The sequence below is a fragment of the Cupressus sempervirens genome, chromosome 10 (genome assembly GCF_028749045.1).
Source record: "Cupressus sempervirens isolate cs-2001-9-10 chromosome 10, ASM2874904v1, whole genome shotgun sequence".
NCBI classification, from domain to species: domain Eukaryota; kingdom Viridiplantae; phylum Streptophyta; class Pinopsida; order Cupressales; family Cupressaceae; genus Cupressus; species Cupressus sempervirens.
The window spans coordinates 99568858-99590782 of record NC_143127.1 but is presented as its reverse complement, the minus strand read 5'-3'; the positions used below and the strand labels follow the sequence as shown (position 1 = coordinate 99590782).

The 21925-nt window shown below is 33.2% G+C and overlaps 1 pseudogene; it reads right to left on the bottom strand.

The window, feature by feature from the left end:
- Positions 1–21925, bottom strand: part of LOC149532768 (triacylglycerol lipase 1-like) — a 63433-nt pseudogene that overhangs the window by 1026 nt on the left and 40482 nt on the right.

Sequence of the window (21925 nt, the reverse complement as noted above, 5' to 3'; positions counted from 1 at the left end):
GTATGAGAGTATATGTTTGGCTCAGATGCATTTAGATTCTTATTTCACTTGGGATGATCACTAATGCATTTCCTAACCTTGCTGAGATTGGCAGAAGCCTAAGATTATTTGATTACCTTGAGGCATTGAATTCATAGATATCAAGAAAAATATCCAACTATACAAATTAGTTATATGTCAAAATTACATAGAAAACTGACAATCCATTGAGAAAGAATAGAACTCGACCCCTTGTTATTTGATGTTTACCTGATCTACAAATAGCTAGGCAACTTCTTTGACTATAGGAGAAGAAACATAATTTAAATAAGCAACAGGGCAAATCATAGCAACCTCCTTAACAAGGCTGAATATTTTATTATCTATAAATGTTGCAAATTGGGACATTGCACCCTGACATTAGAAGACCACATTAAGTTAGTCCACACTTGACTACAATTCGTTGAATATTTAATAACAAGTTAGCTTCTAAGGAAGAATTGTGTGTAAACTTTGACCTGAGAATAACCAACATAGTAGATGGGTTGCCTAGTCATGTAGTTTACAAATTGTAGCATTGATGAGACATCATATTCTACAAGATTGTCCCACTCCTAATCCTAGAATTGTTGCATGTTCACCCATCTCCAAGTAAAATCATGCATTATCAACTTTTTAATGTTAGAATGGAATTTGTGGGGTGGAATTCTTGTAATTATTTTTTTTACATTGGATACATATAGTATTATAAACTATTTGCAGTGCAATGAACTGTATTTATGGCATCTTGGTTATATGGATAAGGTTGAAAAGATGATAAATGCTATAATTCTATGATGTATGATAGTTAATGATAAGAAACAAATATATGCCATCTATATTTTTAAGAAAGATTCTTATTTCATCAAACAAATCCTATTACAAATTAGCTGCATAATGTTGAAAAACACAACTTGCTAAGACGATGAAGGTATTTTAAAGTTTTTAATTAATATGATAGCTAGTGAGAAAATAGGATAAGAACATATGACACCTATATATCTTTGAAAAAATTCATATCTCATGAGTAAACTTAACATATGACTGAAAGGTCCTAATTACAATTTAGTTTTGTGGAGTCTGGAGATGTGACTAACTAAAATGTTGACATAAATGAAAAGTTTCTTTGTGGGAATTTTAGATTGTCATTACTCTCCATATCATAAATCATTCCATAAAACCAAGAAAAACAGGAAAAACAGGAAAAAGAAGAATAATATAGGGAAAAGCAATAGAGGCAAAACAAAAATCTAAACTATGTAGTGCCCTCTGTATTCTATTGTAGATAATGCGACCATAAGTGAAAGTGGTTGTACGCTCATTGCCAATCCAAACTTCAAATCTAGAATCAGCCAACATAAATGCCAAATATTATTGAGGATCATTCAAAAGCTATGATTCACCACCCTACACAAAACCATATTCATGACCAAATAACAAATTTAAAAATGAAAACAACAAATACCCACATCCAATTGTAAAGAAATTGAGCCATAAGTTGCATGGTCTTTAATAACTCCATTAATCCATGGTGTAAGAAAATATGTTTCTTGAAGGAGGTCTCAAATGTTCTATTATAAAAGTTTCCCAAATTTTATCAAGTGCTCCCATAATATCCTCTAGGTTGTCTAACTATTGTTCCTACCATGCAATCTCTTTCTGAAGTCATTCCTTCTCCTTATGGTATATTTCCATAGACTCTCTCTCTCTCTCTCTCTCTCTCTCTCTCTCTCTCTCTCTCTCTCTCTCTCTCTCTCTCTCTCTCTCTCTCTCTCTCTCGTGCCTTAAAATCTAATCAAACTTCTAAATATCTACCTCTGCCATATCTAAAATCAACTTCATGTTGTGTTGTAACTCTGACATAGGTTTTTGATCCTTGATAGCTAACAATTCTTCAGGTCCATTTTCTTGTAAAACGTTAATTTTGTTGAACAATTGTAAACTCTTAGAAAGTGCATTGTTGTTTTCTATTAGCATTGACAGGACTCCCTTGAATAAAATCAAAATGAACAAGCATTAATGAAACACAAATTATGAAATTTCCTTCATTGCACCCATATCTTCTCTTTATGTCCCTAAGCTAGACAATAATGTCTTTTGGTTCTCATCAACAACTAAGATGATTAGTTCTTTGCCACTATAAAAACTTATCAATGGGAGAAAGATAGTCCAAATAAGTCATCAATATGAAATAGGAGTTGTGTTGATGTGGTAGATGGAGATATAAATGGAGTATATTTATAGGGGTGAGATGGGTTGATCATTGGGTGAGAAATGTGATGAAATGCAAAGGTGGGATGTTGAAAAGTAATAATGGTGAATTTGAGTGAGGTGAGGTGAAATACATTTTCCCAAAATTGTTTTGAGTTTTCCAACCACTTATGAGTTTAATTGAACACCATATTAGAATCTACCACTTATGAGTTTTGAGTAGGTTCTAAAAGACTATCTTGTTCAATAATTTGAGTCCACCTCACAATAGGTGTATAATAATAATGCTCAAGGCCGTGCTTAGGAATAGTGTATTCAATCTAAGGACTATTTTTCCCACTATGAGGTGCATTTAATCTTCTCAACCTAGGTACGTATACTTGAAATGGTTAGCATAGTATGTGCACTAGGTCTCTTAATGAGTCATTATGCTTATGCTGCAAGAAAGTAAAATGCAAGGAAAAGAACCTACACTATTGCTGCAGGAAACTAACACACTTAACTCTTTATTGAAATGAATACTGGAAGTGCAATGAAATGCTAACATCTATTCCAACTCAATCCATCTACTATAATTGTTCTCACAGATGTTGCAGGAACTTTCATAAAGTGTGATGCTACAGGAGGAACTTACAACTTCTACTTGCAATACTAGAAATACTTGAAAATAAATCTACACTACTCTAATCCACCTCCCAACTGCCCCCCCTTGGTTGGCTTTTGCTAATCTAATAAAATAGGATATAAGCCAAACACTATTTCATTACATCTTAGAAATTCATTACATGGGAACAATACATATAACTGTAAAAACAACTCACTGCAGGAGTTAATAGTTTGTTTTCATAAAATTTCTTCTTCTAACCCCTAACACAATTGATCTGATCCCTATAAATAGAAGATTGACACTTATTTTGAAACAGAAAAGCAAACAAACTAGTTATAAATCCACAGGAGAAAAAAAAAAAAAGATAACAACTCAAGGCGGGAAGAAAAGATAACGACTCAAGGTGGGGATAATAAAGTCTAGACAACTACTTTGACATAATAATAAATGCAAAAAATGTAGTAAGTTTTCATAGCTCCTCCATACTCATAGTCGTGTCCTTTGGTCCCATTATAATTTTTGCACCATGGCTAAAACTCAACATCTTTTCTCCTTGAATGCTATTGGTTGTCTTCAATGTTCATCTTTGAATTCTTCCAATCATCTTCAACTTCATTGCTAATAGGTTAGTTATAATGCAGAGATATTTGCAAATAAGCATTATCAAATTAAATTCAAATATAAGAACACACATTCTGATGATTATATGAAATACTGCATCATATTATAATATTGGCAAAAGATGACATACTATCTACCCATGGGTTAATTATTGGTTTAGGTAAACATAAGTTCACACATTCCTTGATGAAAATAAAATAGAGTGTTCAACAAAGTGTTTAAAACTATCATAAAATAGAGGCAATAATTAGCCTCATCAAATTCTACCATTTTCAAAACCATATGTGCAAATATAAACATTAAGTACAAAATGTCCAATATTTTTGTAGATATACACATTATTTACACCAAATTTTTCTTTCAAAACCATATGTGCATATATAAACATTAAGTACAACATGAGCAATATTTTTGCAGATATAAAAATTAATTACACCAATTTTTTCTTTCAAAACCATATGTGTAGATATAAACATTAAGTGCATAATATCCTTTTGTTTTGCAAATATACACATTAAGTACACTAATTTTTTCTTTCAAAACCATATGTGTAGATATAAACATTAAGTGCAATATCTCCTTTTGTTTTGCAGATATACACATTAAGTACACTAATTTTTTTCTTTCAAAACCATACGTGTAGATATAAACATTAAGAACACCATGTCCACTTTTTTTTCAAGGTTTTCTCTCTAATGTTAATGTATATTTTAAAATGGTTATCAATGATAGATCTAGCAAGTACAACCAGTTCAATAAGGGTATACGAATAAGTTATTCCCTTGAAGAAGGATCATGTCAGATAATAAAAAGGGAATTGGATTAAAATAGGGAGACAACGGTTAGATTGTTGTCTAACTTTCAAAGAGAAGGTGATGACAAATGTTATTGTCCTTGCAAGAGTTGTAATGATATAAAGTCAAGAAGAATAAAAAGCAAAACAACTAAGAGATATTGTAGGGAGAACAATCACATTGAAGGGGGGTTTGATTATCATCCATTGGTAAGTTTTTTGTTATATTTTTTTTCGCAATTAATATACATATGAACCATGGAACGGGGCTTTGATTATTATCATTTTTATATAGGTCGATCTACCCAAGCTAGTATGTGATATGGCCCGCCACATCTCAGATGAACATGAGGTTGTAAATATGGAGGAACATGGAGGTGTGAGTATTGAAGGAGAAGATCATGATCCCATGGAAGATGATGATCATGCACTAGAAAACACATTTGAAGGTGATGGTACAAATACATTGATCCATGACACATTTGGTACTGGTGTTGCTGTTATTGTGGATGATGATGATTATGATGAGGATGACATTGAGGTTGTTTATGATATACCTCTACTTGAGAAGGAAAACTGTTAGTGTAGTTTTTTATTTTTCCTATTTTGCTAAGTTTTTCCTACACTTTTAATAATCTTGCTTAGGTTAATAAAGCATGTCTTATTAGGTGAATGGTTGTGAGGTGTCACCTTCCTACATGTGAGCATCCATTAGCTATCTTGGGAAGATACTTTGCTATCTTTAGTCTGATAGATGGTTGTTCCTCATTGGTTGGTGTTGTCACCTCCTCCCTCTTCCTAGCCTATATAAGCATGCTACCTGGCTTGTATTTGCATCTCTTGTTTTTGCATCCTCTTAATGCTATTTTGCTTCCAGCATTTGCATTACTCTCTTGGAGACTAACTCTATGATGCTATTTTGATTTTGTATCATTTGCATTCATAGTTCAGATATTTACTCTTTGCACTAGTTTTCTGGGTTATTAATCTTATCAGATTCTAACATGGTATCAGAGCTTTTCTATGTGCAAGAGTAGATTTTAGTTTCCTTATTTGAGAGATTTGGGTGGGGCAAATAAACTTTATTGTAGTTTTTTGAAAAATGAAGTATGCTCTTCTCTTGCATCTTTGGATGATCCTGAGAATCAGAAAAGTTTTGACAAAAATGATTTTTCTTTGGGGTTTCAATCTCAAATCTGACAACCAACCTGCATATTTGGAGTTTTCAATTAGTATTGCAGGTTGCAGCATGCCATTGATGGACTTAGGAAGCTGATCCAGCATTTGCATGTCATAATTTGGTTTCTGGGGTCATTTTTTGATTTTTGGAGCCGTTTTTTACTGTTAAAGGTGTCTAATTTACACTACAACAACATCTTCTGTACATCAGCAAGAAAAACGCTTTTTGAGTTTTGTTCGCAGCCCTGAAAAACCATCTAGGTATCTTTTAGATTTTGCATGCAAGCTGTATATTTTGTAGAATCAAGCATGCAAAGCTACAACCATACCCCTCTCCGTTGGCAGTCGCAGATTTGAACGCAGTTTTCAAATGTCTCATTCTTGCTCATACGGACTTCGAGTTTGATGATTCTTGTTATGAACTTGGCTATTTTCTTGTGCTCTATCCACTAGTGGAGTTTTTATTTTATTTTCATGCATGAATTCTTCAAAAATTGCAGATTCTCAACCGTGACTGTGCACAGTTCTCATTTTGGAAACTTCGAAGGATCATAACTTTCTCATACGACCTCGTATCGAGGCGATTCTTTTTTTGAAAGTGCATGATTTTTTGAGTAGATCGCAGTGGTTCTATTTGTTTCTTTAATTAATGTGCCCAAGTTTCACTTCTAGCATATGCTCTTCATGAGGGTTTGTAATGCATTGAAATCAAGACCACTAAGTATTTATTTCTAGTGGTAGGTGTAAATGCACTAAAATAAAGTGCCAAATAATATTTCTTTGGGGGGTTCTTTGATTGAGTTAAAAAAAGGGGGGCATTGTCGTGGCTGGGTTTTCTTCTTTCTAGCATTTCTTCTCTGCATTTCTTCATCATGGATCAAACAAATATGCCCATCCTAACTCCATAAAATTACTTTGAGTGAAAATCACGCATGAAAATTCACTTAAGGAAAGCTGGATTAAATAGGATAACTATGGGACTTGAAATTGAACCTGCTAAAGATGAAGATAAGCCTAAGTGGTTTAACAAATGTGATGAGGCATTTGGAACATTGTGTTTGTCTATTTCTCCTAACTTTCTATTTCACATTGAGTCTTTGGATACACCAAATGAAGTATGGACAAAGCTAGAAACACTATTTGGCACACAAGATTCAATGAGGGGTCATATGTTGGAAAATGAATTAATTAGTTTGAGTCCAAGCAATTTCAACACAATCCAAGATTTCTTCACCAAATTAAAATCACTAAGGCTACAGTTAAAACAATGTGGAATTGAAAAGAAAGATGAACAACTGATTCTTAGTATTCTCTCTAAGCTAAGTTCAGAATATTCTGTGTTTGTCTCTACCTTCTATGCTACTAAGGGTGCACTTGGTACTCAATTCACCATACCATCTTTAGATAATTTTGCTATCAATCTCACTCGAGAACAGGACAAGCTAATCCAGATGGGCACTCTTAAGTCCTCTAAGTCATTTGCCTTGGCTGCCAACCAAGGCACAAAAGAACAAGGACAAAGTAGTAACAACAATAGTAAAGATAAGAAACAAAAGAATAGCGAGGAGAAGAAGGATCAGATATCGATTTCTTCAAAAGCAACTATTGATACACCATCTTCCAAGGGCGATAAGCCTAAGAAAGAAAAGGTCAAATGTGCCTATTGTGAAAGACCTGGTCATGATGAACATAAATGTTTGCAAAAACAACTTGATCACTTGACATACATTCTTGAGAAGAATAATATCAGTGTTCCTGAGTCTATCAAAAAAAGTTCTAATGAAGGGTCTAATAAGGAAAAAGAAAACAACAAGGGGAAAGGAAAGGGCAAGGCCCTTTTTGCAGTTGCTTCCTCACCATCCACTTGGGTTCTTGATTCGGGTGCTTCACACCACATGGCTTCATCTAAGGAAGAACTTGCATCCTGGAGCCGTGTACTAAGCCTTCTATTTTGATGGGTGATAACACTCTTGTTGAGGTGAGTGGGAGAGGGTTTGTTGATGTGGGGGATGGCACATTCCATGATGTTCCTTGTGTACCCTCATTGTCAACTAATCTCCTATCAGTACACCAGATCACTCACACAGGTTTAGGCAAGCAGGTTGAGTTCACTCCTGATTCAGTGGAGATACGTGAGTTGCACAATGATTCTACAATTGCAATTGGGAGAGCAGATCATCAGTCACGACTCTATATGTTTTCTCTCTTTGTTCCTGATCCTCCTTTGACTGTTTCACTCACTTACTCTAATGATGTGAGCAGATTATGGCATGAGCGGTTTGGCCATCTTAACTTCCACTACTTGCATCATCTTAACTAGCAGAGCATGGTCACAGGGTTGCCTTCTACTTTGACATTGGAGTCACTTGGAATACATGATAGGTCTTCTAATGGGTCAGATTCACTTGAGCAGTCTTCTACCTCCACTTATGATGTAGAGAGTGATTCAGAGGACTCACCTCCTTCTTCTCTTAGTCATCATTTATAGGTTAATGATTCTCCTCTAGATTCTCCATCTTCTGGTCCACTTTGGGCTAGACAGACCTTGCAGTTTGCAGGTGATTGGGTTGGGGATCCATCAGACACCAAGCAGACTCGTTCACCATTCCAGGATGCTCTACATATCTTCATTGCTACTATCTCAAATCCATAGTCCTTTCATGAGGCTTCCGGTATTTCTAAGTGGGATACAACTATGCAGGAAGAGTATAGTTCCTTGATGAGGAACCACATTCGGGATCTTGTCCCTTTTCGTAAGGGAAGAAAACTTGTTCAATGTAAGTGGATCTACCGAACAAAATTTGCAAGCTTTGCTGGAGGTGCGGGATGCTTCATCTTTTGGGGGGGCCTCTTCCTCTCACTTGGAGTCCTAATCTTCTTTGGGGAGTCTCTTTTCTCTCTCTTTTGGGGGAATTTTATGTACATGGGTACCTCATCAGGCTTGACTTGCCGGGACCCATTTCTACATCCACCAAAGCTTCGCTTATGGGGGGGTGTTAGTGTAGTTTTTTATTTTTCCTATTTTGCTAGGTTTTTCCTACACTTTTAATAATCTCACTTAGGTTAATAAAGCATGTCTTATTAGGTGAATGGTTGTGAGGTGTCACCTTCCTACATGTGAGCATCCATTAGCTATCTTGGGAAGATACTTTGCTATCTTTAGTCCGATAGATGGTTGTTCCTCATTGGTTGGTGTTGCCACCTCCTCCCTCTTCTTAGCCTATATAAGCATGCTACCTAGCTTGTATTTGCATCTCTTATTTTTGCATCCTCTTAATGCTATTTTTCTTCCAACATTTGCATTACTCTCTTGGAGACTAACTCTATGATGCTATTTTGATTTTGTATCATTTGCATTCATAGTTTAGATATTTACTCTTTGCACTAGTTTTCTAGGTTATTAATCTTATCATATTCTAACAATAACATGACCCTTTACAAAGAATCCCAATCAACTATTCTCTTTGTTGTATTGTTGTTGATAAATTTGAAGGCTATGAATAGTTTATCCAACATAACAATGTCAAGTATGCTAAGGTTTTTCATATACACCATTATAGTTTATAAAAGGTGAAACATGTACCATTAAGATTATTTATACTAATGACTTATACTTTTTGTTGTAGATTGATGGGTGACTATTTGTTACCATAATCAAATATTCTACCTCACTTGTACCAAGAATTATGTGCCACTATGAAACAAATTGGAATGGAGTATCAAGTAATAGATATTTGTCTTGAAGATCATGTTATTTATCATAAAGAACACAAAAATGCAATAGAATGCATCGAATTCCATACGGGAAGATATCGAGATGATCAAGTGATAAAAAAGGTGCCTTGCAAGGTTCTTCATTACATCCCCATTATTCCACGTCTTAAATGATTATTCAAGTGTAGTAGCTTGGCACAATTTATGGATTACCATGCACACAATAGAAGTCGAGATGATATTATTTTAATTGTCATGGATGGTTCAAAATTTATGGACATAGAGGAAAAGTTACCACACTTTAAAGAAGAACCTTAAAATCTTAGGCCTTCTCTGGCAATTGATGGTGTCAATCCATTTGGAGAGATGAGATCTATTTACTCGGTGTGACATGTTTTTGTTATCAACAATAACCTTCCTCCATGGATGTCAATAATGAGGGAGCACATTATGTTGGCAATGATTGTTCTGGGTATTTTATTATTTTATTGTTCTCTATATGTAATTATAAGTCTTGGAGTGAAATGACCACAATAATTATCTGATGTTGTTCATTCACCTAGGTAAGTACCAAGTGAAAGATATGAATGTATATATTGTGCCTCTTATTGACAAGTTGTTGGTGTTATGGAATGGTTTCACTATATAGACCAATTGGGTAAAAAATATTTTAATTCCATGCAATGCTTGTGTGAACAACTCATGATGCCCCAAGGTTGATACATTTCTATGGTATGTTATGTTGAAATCTAGTTGTAGGTGGTAAATACTAATTCCAAAAAAGAAAATATTTAATCGAATTGTATCATTATCTTGTAGGTTTTCAAACAAAGGGAAAATTTGCATGTCCAATGTGTGGTCCAAAGATGAAATCTCCTCATTCTAAAAGTTTAAGAAAGTAGGTGTTTGATGAGTATAGGCACTTCCTCCATAGAAATCATAAGTATTGAAGTGTCGAAAAACATCTTTTCAATGGGAAAGAATAGACTACATCAAAGCCACGAAGAATGAAACCTCACCAATGACAGTAAGAATATAATAGAATTCAAGGTAGTATTGCTCCACCTAATGGTTTATGTTTGGAAATTATATATTTTGATTGTGTTTTCTTGGCTAATTATGTAATTAATGATCTTGAAGGTCATTAAGGCATCATTGGCCACCTTCCAAAGGGACTAAAATGTTATCCCAAAGAATTTAGTAGGCTTCCCTACTATAAGTAGCTACAAATTATGCATTTGTTTGATACTATGCATATTGGAAAGAATGTAATAGAGACACTGTGCAAAATATTGGATGGAAGGTCTAACAAAGAATTTTTTTCCAAAATTTTTAGTGACATTCATGATTCAAATTATGCAATGAAAAATATCATTGAATCAAATAGCAATGGAGACTAGATTAATGCAAGTGCCCTTCCTTGGTTATTAAGAAAGCAACAAAGTAATGCCATAAAGAAGTCATATGAAAAATTTGATTTCCTACAAGATTTACCATGAATATATACAATCTCATATCAAAGAAAAGTGAATTTGGGCCAAGGTAGAAAACATATGATTGGCATACCTTCATCAAGCCAAGTCATGATCTTTTATATTTACCATATATTTGTGAAACTATAATTGAATTTTATTGTATTATTTTAGAAAAGAATGAAATGATCAGTTAACAATTGTTGCAGTATGTGCTACCCCTTTCTCTCCCAAACAACTTCAACAATAATATCAAAAAAGTGATATATGATCTTGGAAAATACATCAGGTAAGACGTGATATTTGTTCAATATATCAAACAAGTAATATATTGTAAAGTCTCATATTTATATGTTTTTTGTGTCTTGAATCCCTTGTAGGTGGTTTTCATCTAAAGAAATCTATAAATAAGATATAAAATAGTGGAAGAAAAGAATTTCTCCACTAATGTGTGAAATGAAAAAGTAAATGCAAAAGTATTTACCTTCAACTTTTTTCAGTGCACAAGAACACTACCTTGTACACCAAGTTGAGAAGATTGAATTTTGTGGACATGTACAGCGTAGGTCAATGTGGATGGTTGAGAGACACTTATTTTTTGAAGGGTTTGGTTTGACAAAGAGAACATCTCAAGGGCTGTATGGTTGAGGGATATATGGTATACCAGATGATGGTGTACATTACTCAATATCTTCCTAATATTGCAACAAATACCCATATATATTGCATTTGGGATCTTGACTCCATTAAAAAAATTGAAGGGGAGTACTTGGTGAGGAATGGTAGATTTAGGAAAGTAAAAGGTAATAAATTACAAGATTTTATTGTATTTAATTAATTATTAATCCTCAAAATAAATCTATTGTAAGTCATTCATTTACTTTTATATAGTTGCTAAAGAGTGGGATGCAATACATTTTTTTATTGCAAACAATCAAAGATTGGATGACGGTATGGATTGAACAGTGTCAACATTGTGGTCATAGATTAAAGTGGGAATACATGTCTTCATTGGTTATACAAGCTCATTGTAATGGAGATCCCAATGTTACACAAAAGAAAATAGATTTAGCATATCGTTTAAGAGATCTCTAGGTACTTATACATTTGTTAATCAATCATATGTTTTTGAACTTGTGATGCAATAATTTATACATGTTTGACACTATTGTAGGTGAAACACCACAAGGCTATGTTATGAAATGGTTATGAATTTCACATAAAAAAATTTGATGACACAAAGAAAACTTGTGATTCTGGGATAAGTGCAGTCTTCCAGGTGACCAATATTTCATCTATAAATGACTTACATCCTTGAGAATCTCAAAATTAATACTATGGATTTTTGGTTTATTTACTTGACTATGACTTTAATTCCTTCAAATTAGTTCTCTTCTTCATCAAATGGTACATACTGTGACTCAATCAAAATGATCTTGATAGAACCGTTATTGAGCATGAGAATAGATTTCCAATGATTAATACAAAGTTGTTTGAGCCAGTTGGGGATGAGCCCTATTCTCTTCCAAGCCAAAGTGAGAAAGTATTTTACTCAGAGGTTCCACATGAATTGGGTTGGTCATTTGTTGTTAGACATGATCCAAGAGGAAGGTCGATAAAGTATAATGTCATAGAAGAAGATACTAAGGAAGAGGAAGAAGTGGATCACAATTGAGAGTTAATTGATGATGCTCCTGATGCAAATGATGTTGCTACTGGTCATGATGATGATTCTTCTATTGATGATGATGATGATAATGATGATGTTGTTGATGACCATGATAACCATGATAGTGGTGCTGACGATGTCGACAACGACGACGATCTCGATGATTAGATAGATGAAGAATAATATCCATGACATGGGGGGAGGGAGGATTGATTATATAATATTTAAGGGGGGTTTGATTATTAATGACAAGAATGAAATTTACAATTATGTGATCAATTCCTATGCTATTTAATATTCAATTCTTGATAGATAAATGATTAATTTGATTAACTTGTCATTTTCCTTTTTATTGTTTATAATTCATATGTGATGCTAATATTCAATCTAATTTTGAATATATGTATCATGATTTTTTTATCTAACATAAGACAATTGATTTACATATGCAGAAACCCGAAGCCTTTTCATGAGCATCCCACACAGTCTCATGGATCATTATGTATAAATTAGTAGACTCCATAGAGATTGATGTCTTTTACCATTTGTGAAATATATCTCTCATTGCCACCTATCTCTCTTATTTTGCGGGGTGCAGGTACCAGTGACTAGGTATTTGTCAAATTTATCTTCCTTGAGTGAGGAAAATGTAGGAATGGAAGAAGAAAGTGAGACATTTAATACATCTAAATCAAGGAGATCGACTCGAGGTCAAAATATCAAGAAGAAATTCAATACATGCATGAAATTTTCCTTGCTAAAGGGGGGTCATGTTCTTATGATGATGAGAGTGAAGGTGACTCCGATGTGCCCTTTAGGTACAAACATCTACAGAAATAATGGGTCCCCAATGAACTTCTTGCAATAAACACTGATTTTTGTGTTGGAGATAGGATATATCACATATCACCATCCTCATTATGTGGTTTGGGCCTATTTTTCATGGATGACATAAAGGTCTCTTACAACAAGGTTGTTGAATTGATGAAGTATGTTGGACCTTGATATGATTACAATAGATGGATACAGATTGTTAGATATATAAAAAAGTATGTGTAGGTATGCACTTGTGACATATTACATACAACAAAAAGTTAGTGAACAAAGTAAAACATTATCTATATACATTGATGGAAGGCCAAAAGAATCAGGGAATATTGGAAGTTTTATAAATAGTACATGACCTATGTCAACTAAGAAGTGACGCAATTGCATATTTGAGGCGCACGAGGAAAATTACATATTTGTATCTGTGATAAAATCAATACATGGAGGTGAAGAGCTTATTATTGATTACAATTTGAATCACATAGATAAAAACAAATTCAATACAAAGGGGTTGTATTATAATTTTCACAGATAAAATATTCTAGATTTGATGTTCATACACATGTCAGAGAACATTCGTCTCCTCTTAGATAACATGTTTGGCACACCTATTATCCAATCTCTATTGGAGATTCCATTACAAGATTCTCATGCATTCTCTTTTGACCATTAGTTAGGACTTCAAGCATTACCTTACATTTAGAGGTTTCATCTTACCTGTCTACTGTCTTTTCTTCTCCCAGATTAGAGCCATGTTGGTATGATCATCAACATAGGAGTTCTACCATTCTAAGGGGCTATGGAGTCTCAAGCCTCTATCATGGGGGGTTTCATTTTACTTATGGTTTTGAGAGAGAGTCTCTTGAGACATATCATTTGTACTTTCCTTTCTATCTCTTTTTGGAGTAGGGTATTTCCCATTGGGTTTTCTCTAATTCTCTATTTCATAGAGATTTGGTTGTGCTAACTTAGAATATTAACACGTGTTCTAACATGTCTCAATGATTTTGTTTTGAAATACAGGGCTATAGTATGGATGAACAACCATATGATACACACCATGACGATGGTTATCATGGGAATTCTTCGTCCTAATAGGTAAAACTCATTATTGTTGTACAAATTAGATATAAGAAAAATGTTAATGCATATTTTTTTGGTATTTTTTATTCTTCACTTCTATTTTGGATTGATTTTAAATATAGAGCTAATAATATTGGCTCAAAAATGAGTATTAATCATGAAAAGGGAAAGGAAAAAGTATTCCATAAGGAGCTGCACGATGAGCAAGATGAATTCATGATTGATCGTGCATCAGTAGCTGATCCTATGGCTGCATTGTAAAAGGTGCTTCATGATTTATCAAGAATGTTAACACAATTGGCTTTAATTCGACTGTATAATCCTAAAATATAATAGAGAGAGAGGATGAGTTGATGCACCTAGTTGAGACATACAATAAGTATTAATATAGTTTTTAATTATAACAAAATTTGAATAATAGTTTTTATAGTATATTCTTTTATTTATGTCATTAAATAAAATGCATGTGTTATTTTTACAGAGGATGTTGAAGCAATTAAAGGGAAATTCCCTATAGGATAATACATCAGGTGGTTCAAGTACATCACATGCTCCATCCTACACTTGTGTTTTGCTTGATTTTGTTTTTTAATAGCTCTAAAAATCTTGTTTTATTGTACTCTAATAATCTCATTTTTAAGCCTATACCATTGATCCTATGTTTACTATGCCACCTACTACAAGGAACATAACTGAAGAGGTCACAGTGGTTGCAATTTTGGCAACACATAGCATGGCCATAGATGCAATGGAACAATGCCTATTGGTAAGTATATTCCTCTTTTTCTCTCTCCTTTTTCATGTGTTTATTTTACTTAAATTATTACTTAAATTATTATTTCTTAGGGGAAATTTTGTAATATTGGATTCATTTTATGTAGGAGGTGATGAGGACATTCCTAGGTGTACTCATGTTAGATGTATGAGAACACTAAAGAATTGCGATCAATTGCTTGTGAGCAATGAAGATGGACTTCTCCTGAGAGTAGCCCAACTTCTAGGTAGTTTAAAAATTGATCCTTTCTTTTATTATACAATCTTATACTCATAATCAAATGCACTAACCTCCCATGCAGTCCCTTGCAATAACTACTAATCCCATTATTATTTTTTAGAGAATAATCTATTTTATTAAAAAAACTTAATGATGAATGTTTACGCATATTTGGGCCGACCATACACACAAGGTATCATATTTAGATTTTATTGCTAGATCATGTTTCCTTTGATAAATTTCTTCAAGTAAAATAAAAGGTAGCTTCAATTCATTTATGAATCTAATAGTTTTTTCTTTTCTTAAAAGGTGGCATTTACAAACTAAAGAGTCAATGGATAAATTCATTGATGCCATGACAACACTTTTTGGACCCAATGTCTTTCAAAGACTTAGGCTCCTTGAGAAAGTGGGCCAAGCTTTGAAGTATATTAGGTACAACTATAGGACCCAAATGGAATACAAATCTTAATATGAGTGGCCCCCTTATATTCCTATAATTGAGTGGGAGAATCTTAAAAAGGATGCCACTGAGAAAAGTGCAAGACATGGTGGAGAAATAGTACCGTCGGAGGAAAGAAGGTATGTCATAATATTAACAATGAATTTATGTACTAATTACTCTTAATACTTATGTGATCTAACATATTTCAAACTTCACATAATTTTCCTGACACATCAAAGGCAACCAAAGCAAGAAAATAGAAGCATGGGCAATACAAGCTCAACTCGAGTGGATATTCAAAACTTGTTGCACAAATTATAAGTATAAGTAAATGAAAAATAATATGAAAATATTTATAAATTATAAATAATTTTTTCTTGATGAAATTGATTACAAAACAAATTCATGATACCAAACAAACATGTAGGCCTTAGAGTTTTAAAAAACAACTTCTGAAGAGGACAAGAAATTAGCCTACAGACGAGGCTATATAGCCATGATTGAACGACTTTGAGAAATGAGTGCACAAGGATCTTCTTCTAGATATATCAATGAGGTAAATAAGTCAATTGATTTTTATTTCAAATTGAATATTTTAGCAATTATTGTATTTGATATTAAGTTCCAAAAATATAAGTTGTTATATTTGTTTTAAGTAAGGAAACAATGATTATATATTTGTTTAAAAATTTAAAGTGAATATATATATGCATTAAAATGAATGATTACCATTTCTTAGTATTTGTCTTGTATTTATATGTATATATTATTGATAAATGCACTAATTATTTGCATTGGATTACAACTTGCCAATCCTGATACACCAGTCAAGGACCATGGAGGCGTCAATTTGAATGTGCACCGTAGTACTAAAGGTATATATTTTCTATTTGATTTTTTATTTCTGAATTATTTATACAAGTAAACATTTTAAATTGAAATTGGTATAGTAATACAAATTTAACTATAACATGTGTTGGGATTAAGAAAATATCTTGTATTGCAGTTGCAGGGGATGTAGAGGTTGTTCCTAATGAGTGTGTTGAGGTTCAAGCCTTTGAGCACGATGATGTGGTTGGACAAGGTAAAGAGTGCTACAATGTTCTTTGAATTCTTTAAAGCCTCAATTTTTTAAATTTAACTCTTTTATTTGTTATTGCAGAAGACTCACCTTTGCAAAGGATAATGAGATCACATCCACGGGTGAGAAGAAACATGGATATGCCTCTACAACAATAAAGAGAAGGACAAAAAAAGAAAAATATTTTAAAAAAATGATTCTCATTTATATAGCTTATTTGATAATGATTGATGTTTATGTCTAGATGTTTTATTTATGTTCTATTGAATGTTCTAGTGAATCTTATGTTTTTTAATGTTAATGTGAATTGGCCCTAATTAGTAAAGAATATTAAACTATTCTCAAAACCAAGTGAAGCTCAACATTAACCTATGATTTTATGATAGCTAATTATGTGAATCTCTTGGTTTTAGTCAATGCAGAAGGAGGCCATAGTTTAATATGCAATCTCAATTCATATGCATACAACATCAGGCGGAGCTAAAAAATGCAACAGGTTTACATTTTTGTTAGAGGTCTTTAATTAGGTATTTTAAGTTATAGTCCATCACAAACATTGTAACTTCACTCGTATAAGCAAGGGTAATGTCCTCAACATGCAATAAAATCAAATCTTTCTATGTGTTGGCTTGCTGAGGACATTCTCTCATCTATAACACCTAGAGTTCTAACATTCATGATGGTTTACAATTTTAAAAACTTAATAGACCTATTAATAAATGTAAAGATGGTGTGCTTTTTCAGCTTCACCTATTGTACATGCATATAGAACATAGGTTCATTTACATTCTTGATTTAGAGTGACAATTTTTTTTTTTTGATGTGACTCTAATACCCATTGGAGAAGCTTACATGGTAGAATCACATGCTAGGAAGAACATACCCAGATTCTAAAATTCTTTAGACTTGGGACATTTCTTCCAGTCACCATTGAATGATGTTTTAATTAATAAAAAAACCACCATCAAAGAATAACTACAAGTATGAATCCCAATCAAATAATATACAATTATATAGAATGTCGCTTGGCATAAACAAAATGCATAATCATCCATTGTACAAGTCACGGGGTATGAAAAGCTCAAAGAATATACATCATAAATAAAATACATCATCTCATAAGATCTCTAATAAAAAAATAGTACAACAAAATATAACCATCCAACATAAATATAAGATCAGATAGAAAGGAACATTTGCACAAGCACACCTAGCAATGACATCCAACGGTCAGATCTCATTTGTATAAGAAAAATGCACTACCAATCGACCTTGTGGAACCTAAATGGCTTATTCCCACCATGTTAAGGAGATAAACCCAAGTCCCATACATATATCAATCTCAAAAGTCAAACTAACATCCAAGTTAAGGAAACACTTGAAAACAAACTATCTCAAAGGTACCAAGACATAAGTATCATCTAGTCCTAGAGGCAACAATGACATGTAGGAAATCTACTATGTAAGTGGGAAAGTGTCATCGCATGAGCCAAATCTAAGGTTACCTTGGCAGCCTCTCTAGACTCGCCCCCCCCTAATGTCTCTATGCGGCATCAGTATCCTTTTGTATAGATAGGGAATACTAATGAAGCAAGGTTGCTACTTAGCATCCTCTCTACTCCAATCCTAGCTTGTACTAGCACTTGAGGCATGGACGAGGAAAACTACTGACTCTTATTAGTTCATTTTAAACTCATTTAATGAAATGTTATCACTTATTAAAACAACTTACAATGGGTTACCTAGGCAACCACTTAGGGATCCAACCTCCATTACAAGCCACTTTCTAATGTACACATAGATTACCTACCCTAGGCTCATAAAAATTACAAATCATAAAATCACAATTTCACCTCAGTCCTTTACAAGCAAATGGAAAGCATCCAAAAGAGAACTAATCAAAACTCAAAGGTTGCATCAGGAAAACACACCATCCACCTTAGTTCTATACAAGCAACTAGAAAGCTTTAACAAACAACATATCTCATCATAGAAAACACGTGACAATATCACAATGGTCGGGTAAATAAGATCGTGACCAAATACTAATGATAACATCATTATAGAATAAAAACCCCCAAGCCTCTGGTAAACATCCTGATTGGTCAAAGAACTAAGTCAAACCTGAACCCCAACATGATAAACATCATACATCTCATCAGAGTTTTAACAATTGTTTTCATAGTTCAATTCATTTTTCAAACATAAGAGTTCAGTATACAAACAAGGTTTCAATTTTCATCTTTTCAAAGTATTATATTTGTTAAGGGTTTTCGAGTTTACAAAAACTCAAAAAGACTTAATAACTCATATAGAAATCATTTAAATGTGAAACCTCATTTTTGTATAAAAATGAACTATAAATTTAACAACACCAATAACTATTAAAATTCTCCAAATTTAAAAATATTATTATATTTTCAAATTTTAAAAATAACCTTATATCCAAATCTTGTAATAATTATTATTAAAATAAATAATAATTATTAAATTATTAAAATATTATCTTAATATATTAACAATAAATAATACAATTTCTTAATAACTATAGTTATTAAACTTAATATTATAATAAAATTTATGGAAAAAACACTATTAATAATTGGAAACTAGTATCCATTAGCAAGTTCAGAAATCTGCTGATTTGATTCCTCAAGTTCCCTATTGTCAGCATGAGAAAATACAAACTTCGCAAGATTTTGTATCTATCAATGGAAGTCAAGAAACTTTTAAGATTCAACCCTTATCAATCTTGCAAACTCTGTCTAAAGCAGTTTTCAAATAAAAAACTCCTATGTCTAGAGGCAGGCCAAAGGGTTCTAAGACTAGGACTAATTTAGCAGTTGGAATACAAACCACATTGGATAATAGTTTTATTGTTTCTGAAAGATCGACAAGGAGAACAAGGTGTTCTCCTTGTCCACAATGAAAATCAACTCATGGAATGTCAGATGTATCAATGCCTCTGAAAAAAGGCATAGAATTAAACAAGTGGTTGATTCAATGCCAACTGACATTATTATGCTTCAAGAGACCAAGTTATCTCAGGACAATTATGACAAAACTATTGCAAAATGAAAAAAATGGAAGTCTATTCATGTTCCTGGAATTGGAACTTCTGGGGGTCTTGCAGCTCTTTGGAATCCTCTTACAATTAATGCATAGCTCATTCAACAAGATAACAATTGGCAAATGCATATTTCCACATTTAATATCTCTTTCATCCTGATTAATGTCTATGGGCCTTCTTCATCACAAGAAAATGCAGGTTTGTGGGAAAATATTACTCATTCCATCTAGGTTCAAGATCCTCAAAAAGTTATTACTGGAGGTGACTTTAATGCTTTGTTATCTCAGGTAGAGAAAATTGGAGGTATCATCCCTCCTAAAACTTTGCAAGATTTTAATTGTTTTGTTGATAACAATAATCTCATGGATATTCATCCAAGAAATGGATCTTTTACATGGACAAACAAAAGGCCTGGATTTGCACATATTGCTACTCGTCTTGATAGGTTTCTACTATCACATGACTGAAAATTGATTTGCTTGGATATTATTTCAGATATTCTTTCACTACCAGGTTCAGACCATTTTCCTATATCTTTAACTCTCATTCAGTGAGACAAAAGCATTGATAATAATTTTCATTCTTCCTTCAAGTTTGAAAGAATGTGGCTTCGACATACAAAAATTTTGAAAAATGTTCACCATTGGTGGAATGAGTGCCCTTTTGTGGATGGATTTAGAATGCATCAATTTTCTATGAAATTGAAATATGTGAAGTCTCAAATCATAATTTGGAATCAATAGGTGTTCCAAAATGTGTTTTCTCAAAAATCAGCAGTCAAATAGTAGCTAGAAGAAGCATATAATCATATCATTCAAAATGGTATGAATGAAGAAACATATGTATCTCAGAAGAGTCTCCAACATGAATGGGACAAATTATGTGTGAGAGAGGAAACTTATTGGAGACAAAAGTCTAGAGAGCTATGGCTCCAAGATGGGGACAGAAACACAATTTTTTTAATGTATCAACTAACTCGATATTTCAAATCAAGGATGCTAATTTAGGAAACCTTATTACAAATGAAAATCTCATTCAACATGAAGGGGTTAAGAATTTTAAGAATCTCCTTGCACCTGACATTTTGCCTTCTCCTACTACTTTTCAAGTTAATGAGATTTTAGATTCCATACCAAATATGACTTCATCTCAAGATAATGACATGTTGATGGCTCCTTTCACCATCCACAAAATTCATAAGGTGGTTTTTTCCTTCCCTTCAGATAAAGCCCCTAGCCTAGATGGCTTCTCTGCCCTATTTTATCAAAGTTTTTGGGATATCATTGGATGGGATTTATTAGCAACTGTTGAAGAATCTAGGAAGAGCAAGAGTATGCTTAAATATTTCAACACTACAAACATTTCAATCATTCCCAAGATCAAGGATCCTCAAACATTTGCAGATTTTAGGCCAATTTCGCTATGTAATCTATCCTATAAGATTATATCTAAGGCTATATATCTACGATTGGTACATCTTATCCCTCATATCATTTCATCAGAATGAGGTGGATTTGTTCTAGGAAAAGAAACTATGGAAGGAGCTTTAGTGGCACATGAGGTTCTTCACTCAATTAACTCAAATCAGGCATCAAATTTTGTAATAAAACTTGATATGATGAAAGCTTATGATAGGGTTTTTTAGAAATTTTTGCTTCACGTGCTGAATAAGATGAGTCTCTCTAAAAATTGGTGCAAGTGGATTAAAACATGTATCTCGAGTGCTTGGTTCTCAGTGTTAATAAATGGTAAGCCAGTGGGTTTTTTCTCATCTACACAAGGGGTCAGATAGGGAGATCCACTATCCCCAATTATGTTCATCATTATGACTGAAGCTTTTAGTAGGACTATTACACATCAACATGAGATTAGCCAGCGACATGGTATTCATATTTCAGGTACAAATATTTCTACCACACATTCCCTATTCGCAGATGATACATTATTATTTGTCTTGTCAAATGCTTAGGAGGCTTGGCAAATTAAGCATGTGCTTAGCCTTTATTCTGCAGTTTCAAGTCAAGCTATTAATGCATAGAAGTCAAAAATCTATTTCTTCAATACAAATAAAATGATAGCTGACAAAATCAATCAAATTTTGGGTTTTACAGCTGATTTCTTTCCTTCCATATATCTAGGA